Raw genomic sequence first — 7,525 nt, 5'->3', positions numbered from 1 at the left:
TGCTACTACTATATTATTATTGTTAAGTGTTATTACTTTATTAATACCTCGTACGTTGCTACTTGCTTATTACATATTAATCATAAAACTAACCTAGATAATATTTCTACTTTATTATTACTTGACCTATACATTTATAGTTTCTCTATTATTAGTAAATTTATAACATTAAATTATAGCTTAGTACTATTAATTACTAATTGCATGATTATTCCATATATTTCCCAAGTTATTGATATAAAGAAGCTCAAAGAATGAATTAGGATAAGAGGAAAAGGACCATTTAATTCAGCCCAAACCAGTCCACGTTTTACATCCAAAATAAGCCCACACCTTGAATTAATTTCGAACCAATCTAGCCCAAAGGAAAGGTCCAAAACCGAAGCCCTCTTAGAGTTTTGTTATCAGAAATACATTAAAAACCTAATCTCATCTTTCTCAACTGCTCCAACATCCTTCCTCTTTCTCATTCCATTTTTGGTGCAACTTTAACCTTCCTTTCCCACAACAGAAATTGTTTCATCCCATTTCGTGCAAAGCTTCTGTTGGTGTGTGTCATTGTTCAAAACGCACCCTTTCTATCTCATATTTTCAATGCGCCAAGACAAAAATATTTTTCAGAAGATTAGATTTTTCTCTGTATCAAACATTGATCCAACATTGTTTTTATTCAAAATTCAAACGGTTAGTTTCAATTTCCCGCTCAAGAGTTAAATACTAAGAAGCCCTAGCTTCCTGCTATAAATATCCCTCTTTGGAGTCCAAAAAGAGGGGGGAGCCGCCTCTCCATACATTCAGAAAGGACTTTGCGACTTCTTCACTCTCACCACTGTTATTATCCCTCAAAAGCTCTAAAATATCTATTACAAAATTTTCCTTTCTGTCCCGGTGGACTTTAGCCGTGACAAAGGTTTTTGAACTCATTTGTGTCGAGTTTCTGTTCTGTTCATAACGAAAGAGTAGATTCGAGGCCCCGATGTCCCCGTTCACTGCACCTACAAGAGATAAAATCCTTTGTTATTCTGATTTATTATTTTGCTAAAATTCTGTTCTCTTAGAAAAATCATGTTTTAATGTCTTGTTGTTACCATTTGGGATTTAAATCCATGATAACTTTTCCTATTTCGTGTGGCTGCTATAGATGACGAATATTAAATAGACATTAAGAATCATGTCTCAGTTTCAGCTACTTGCTTATAACCGAGTATGTTTTCTTTGTGAAAGTCCCGTAGACTAAATCATGTTAACTCAGTTTCTAGAGTTTCTGAATGTAAAGTTTCATTTGATAGCATTTTAGCTTTATACTATTTTAAAGATCATGCTTTGTGTTTACCTTGGCTGAATTTGTTGTGGGATTCGTGATAGACATTTGTACAAGAAATCGTGTTTGTGGTCTTTTCGGTATTAGAAACTATGCTTTGGGATAGCTTCCGATTCTCGCTAAATAAATAACTTCCTGTGTTTTAGTATGATGCATTAGTAACATGATTAAACCATTCACCCTGCATATTATTTGACTACCATCACATTCTGTTTTAAGTAACCAACACAATATAAAATACATGTTACTACCATGTCTTCATGAGATATAAAATAGGAATGAAGGTGTTTGTGTTTAAGGATAGTTCAATGTTAACGTTTTTTTTTCACAGCATAGAATCTAGATGTACTTGGCCATGCTATAATTTGTGTCTTGCGTAAAAGAACATTTTTCCTGAACTTCCATATTGTTGAATGACCATGTGTTTGTTGTGTTTATTTTATATACATTATGAAAGATTATTGTACTCTTTCTAATTCCCTTTTTTTTTGGCGTCTCTTTTCTTTCTTGCATGAACATGGGAGAGCTTTTGAGTCTTATTTTAAGACTCGATGTCGTCGCTAGGCCAGGGAATTTTCATTACCTCTCCATTCCTCGTCATTTATTTTCCTCGCTCCCTCCTAAAATGCATCCGAACAGAAGTGAAAAGAGGGGCGAGGATAAAGCAGCGGACTTTCTGCTATATTTTAGCTCTACTATGTTTTTGCTTCAGCTGTTACTTTAGACATTGCATTTGCTTTCTGTGATCTTTTAGAAATTTGAACTATTTTACACTTATGTGATCTTTGATTTTGAACAACGTGATTGATAATTGGGCTTGTTTAGTCATATAGGTGTTAACTACAGTTAGTAACTAAAAAGACAGTAGCATCTAGGTGTATATCCCTTATGTCGTTTATTTTCTTAACGCATAATCTCAATCCCTTGTTAAGAAGGTTTTAACCTTAAGAGCATTTGGAAGAAAAAAATAATAATTTGGAGGATTTTGTGTTAAGCGGATAGGTGGAGTCATCTCAGTTTCTTTTCTAATGTTTCAGTCTCTTTGACAAAATTTAGTGTTTTCATAAAATAAAAATGTCATCAACATCGTTTTCAAATGAGGAGATATATTTTTGCAAGTACCTTCTTAAACGAAATTGATACAAATGTCTTCTTTCTTCGAATATATTTAGTTAGTTATGTCCCTCTCAACACCTAGATTTTAAGCATTTTTACACTCACACCTAGCCTTTTTAATTAACTCTAAGTTCGGTCGGTTAACCATATTAATGGATCTTAAAGGATGCTTAATACCTTCCCTTTAGATTAATTGAACCCTTACCTAGAATCTTTTTGGTTTCGTGAACTTTAAAACGGAGTTAACTCTAAGCAATAACTTTAGTAAATTTTAGGTGTCCTAATTCACCATAAATAATTAGGTGGCGACTCCTTAACTTTAATTAACCCCGGAATTACTGGAATGTTGTAAACCATTTTGACCCTGGTTAAAATGGGGTATAACAGTATATATTTTGTATATTTCTTGTATAGTGAACTTTCTTATGTATAAAACTTGTATATATAACCTGAATTAGTTTGATGTGCTCATGTATTGTGTGGTTGAGAATCTAAACCGAAGGCTATTCCTTTTTCTGACACACACAAAAGATGTGTATATAAGTTGTATATTTTCTGTATATATACACAATTTTGTATATATAGTGTATATTTTGAATCTGTATACATAACTTGATTTTAGACTTCTTTCATGTTCCTACTGCAAGTTTCAGCCCTGAAGGATAAAATAGCAATAGATTGGCGTACCTGTTGAGCAACAAAGATTATTGTTTCTACAAAATAGCAACACAAATGCACTTATACAAAAAGGTATAGAAGAATTAACACAATCTTCCAACAAAGATTAGTCAGAATGAAAGAGTAGCTTTTTTATTCTAAAAAATCAGAGAATAGTAGTGTAAATGCATTATCTTCCAACATTTTTGCAACGTAAACAGTTGCTTCATTCAAACGAAAAAAAGAACAGAAAACAGTAAAGCATTTTTGGGACAACATATGTTAGATTCTTGTTAGAGCATTTTTGCATGTCCTTCTGTTGTGCCCTTTTTGTCCACACCGATCACATGAGCTTGGATTCGTAGTAGACAAGTACTCAAAAATTCCCTTGTATTGTTTAACCCTTGGTCTACCCGGTCTGCGTTTCCATGTCGGTGGTTTGACTATTTGATCTAATACCTCTGTTGGAACGTCTCATGCACTCTCATCAGGAAGTGGATTCATTGGCATTTCATATGCCTTCAAAGTGTTCTTTGGTGTAATAAGTAGCGCAATAATTTTGCACCTCCATATGTGTGTAGCTCCATACCGCCATAACATGTGGACAAGGGATCTCGTCGATTTGAAATCGTTGGCAACTGCACTTCTTTTCACGCATGCACACTATGTTGCGCTTTTCAACGTCTATAACTAAATATACATAATCAGTTGAAGCCATTACCTGAATTTTACCAAATGCCATCAGTAAATCGGGGGGGGGGGGGGGTGTAGTTAGGTATATGAAATAAAAATGAAAACGGAATGCTTTACCATCATTTTATCCAAGAAAATGATATTCTCCTTCATTATTATGTTATATTTGTTCCCCAATTCAGTAAATGTTGTTGTTGCATCCTTTCTGTTGTCATTGTTCCATCTCATAACCAAATCCATCATGAATTCTAGCAAACTTTTGATTGGCAGGTCTTTTGCATGTCTAGTTGCTGAATTTAGGAACTCCGCTATATTTGAAGTCATCACCATGGATCTGTTTACTGAGGAATGAGCTATGGACCCTTTTTCATTGCCAACATCGATCAGGTAACCCCTCACCCAATTATCGATCTTGTCTGTATCTTCCATGAGGCGATCAAAATTTTCCCTCATGTATGCATTGGCCATTGCAAAGAATATGGGCTTTAATCGCTCATGGTTATTCTTGAATCTAACTTTGATGTTGTTCCATAGGTGGTAGATGCAATTATAGTGAGGCACATCTGGATATACATTCGAATCCGCCTTCAAAATGCTATCATGCGAATCAGCCACTATGTACATGTTGTCCCTTTCACCGTAAGCCTGTTTCAACTTTTGAAAAAACCAATCCCATGACACATCATTTTTAGAATCAACAATAGCATATGCCAGTGGCAGGATTTTACTTGAATTGAGCAAGTTAGAAAGAATCAATATTGTACTGAATAGCAAGAAATATATTAAAAAGATTCTTTGAACTGAACATAATAACAATATTCAAACATGTCAGTAAAATGAAGTTTCACATAACTTACCTGCTGCATCGAGTACAGTAGCACACAACATGATCCCTGCGTATGATGATTTAAGGAAAGTCCCATCAACCACGACAGCGGGCATACAATATTTCTATCCTTTGATTGATGCACTCAGTGCGACAAAAGCATACAAGAAGTGTCTGTCTGCTGTTTTGTGTAACATTGTGAAAGACCCTGGATTTGTCTTATTTACCATATACAGAAAAGCTGGCAGTTTACGATAAGATTCAGGTGGCGAACCCCTTAACATTTCAAGCGCCTTTTCTCTTGATCTATATGCTTTCTTGTAATTCATCCTAATCCCGCATTGGTTTATCATGTCTTCCGTGATTTCTGATGGAGTGTATGTTGATTTGAGATTGATAAACTTGTTCTTCACCATTTTTGCAATGGTTACTGAAGTAGCATGACGTTGTGACAACGTTCTCTCCACAATTGGGCAAGTATGAACTTTCTCACCTTGAAGATTTCTAAATCTTGTAGACTTGAAGATCTAAAAGCCCATGTGCATCTTGTATCGACACATTTAAGAGAATACCTATTTAAAACATATAAATTATAATTTGCAAGTTCAGTCGAAATATGCAGGGCATTGTATTGATACATATTTTATACAAAAATGATACATATTATATTAAAAAAATGATACAATTTTCTATTCTATACAGGGGCGCTGTGCTGATACATATTATATACACAAATGATACATATTACATACAAAAATGATACATATTATATACAAAAATGATACAATTTCTACTCTATACAGGGCACTGTACTAATACATATTTTATACAAAAATGATACAGTTTGTACTCTATACAGGGCACTGTACTGATACATATTTTATACAAAAATGATACATATTATATACAAAAATGATACAGTTTTCTATTCTATATAGGGGCACTGTGCTAATACATATTTTATACAAAAATGATACATACTATGTACAAAAATGATACAAATTTTTATTCTATACAGGGCACTGTACTGATACATATTATATACACAAATGATACATATTATATACAAAATGATACGATTTTCTATTATACAGGGCACTGCGCTGATACATATTGTATACACAAATGATACATATTATATACAAAAATGATACAGTTTTCTATTCTATACAGGGCACAGTGCTGATGCATATGTTATACACAAATGATATATATTATATACAAAAATGATACATACCTTAGTGATTCATATTTTATACAGTTGCTATACATTACAAATAGGAAATCATACCTTGTTTTCAATGATTTTTCAACTTTAAACTGAAAACTTTCTCGTATTGTATAGTGCTTCATTACACTACATATTGTATCTTTGTTCCAATACAGTTGACCTTCTGCAATTCCCTTATGAAGTGGATCATTTATTATCTTTTCCTCAACTGCTATGTCCTCAAAATCATTTTCACTTCCATAATCAACCATAATAGCATCATCAATGTCAACTCCTTCTACAACCATAGGAGGAATCAGTACTCCTTCTATCCACTGATTTTGTATAGCAACTGAAGTTGTTCCCAACAACATTCGATTTGAACATTCAGCAACATCTTTTAATGTTATGCATAGTGGATATCCATTTATATCTAAGTTTTTTTCCTTCATTGCCACATACAATCGGACACTCATATCATTGTATATTAGCATTGATCCAGCCCTTACTACATACTTAATCTCCAGTAAAATTGTAGTTGAATCCTTATCTAATTGTTTGTATATCTCACCAACAAAATACTCATAACTACAGTCTGAATTGATCAGAATTCCATTAATTGTGTAATTAACAAATTCATTATTGTTCAACCAATTACCTCCATGTTGTATCAAAATTGGAAACAACTTTTGAGTTGAATTTGTAACAGAAGACATGAATTTCGTGATTTCAAAACCCTAGATTTTGTATCAAATTGATTTTTACGGCTATTGTTTAAGTGTTATATAGGTTGAAGTTTGCACGTTTAAGAGTGATTGAAGGAGGAAATCGCCTCAGAGTTTTTTGGTTTGGGTTTTTATTTGAAAATTGCCTTATTTAAGTTTTGGCTAAAGGATGGGATTTGTTTTATGGCTACATTCTGGGTTTGGGGAAACTTGGGCGAGTGGGTGGGTTTAATTTGGGCCGAACGGCCAATTGTGTCCTTTTCCCCAACATTTATATTGTCAACGTATAAAGATTAGATTTAAAAATAATGAAAGACCGTAAAAAATTACCCTTGACATATGAGAAATAGCTCAACAATACCCTACTTCCACCTAATGGATCAAACATGCCCTTCCTTCCACCTACTGGATAAAAAATGTCCTAAACATATTAGAAAATGGCTTTAAAATGCCCTAATTCCACCTATCGGATTAAATTTGCCCCTAACGTTATTTTCAGGCTTAAAATTGCCCCTCTATTAACGACACAATTATATGACATATTTTACCAAGCTTGAAATTATTCATAGAGTAAAGGGTAAGTAATCCCATTAACCCCTAAAAGTTTCATCCATCATTGGTGTTTGTCATAAGCTAAAACCCATGAAATTCTACTGGCATAAAAGTATCCAATATTCTAATTTCTTTATTAGGTTCACAAGTTCTCTTCAAAAAATTCGAAACCGAGTGAAAATGAAACAACCAAGCAACCTAAGCAAATACTATGAATTCCAGCGAACAACATCGCATCATCATTTTGTGTAAAACCATCAGTGCCATGGAAGGTGTTTCTATGAATTTTTCAGAGTAATATAATTGGGGATGGTTGGAATTATTTTTTTTAAAGTATGTTTATGAAATAAATTTAAAACAAAAAAGTATATTAGAAAGGGCATATTAGTCACATCACATTTTTTATATTTATATTTATATTATTT

Source organism: Lycium barbarum, chromosome 12, assembly GCF_019175385.1.
Source record: "Lycium barbarum isolate Lr01 chromosome 12, ASM1917538v2, whole genome shotgun sequence".
Lineage (NCBI taxonomy): Eukaryota > Viridiplantae > Streptophyta > Magnoliopsida > Solanales > Solanaceae > Lycium > Lycium barbarum.
This window is presented reverse-complemented; position numbering follows the sequence as displayed.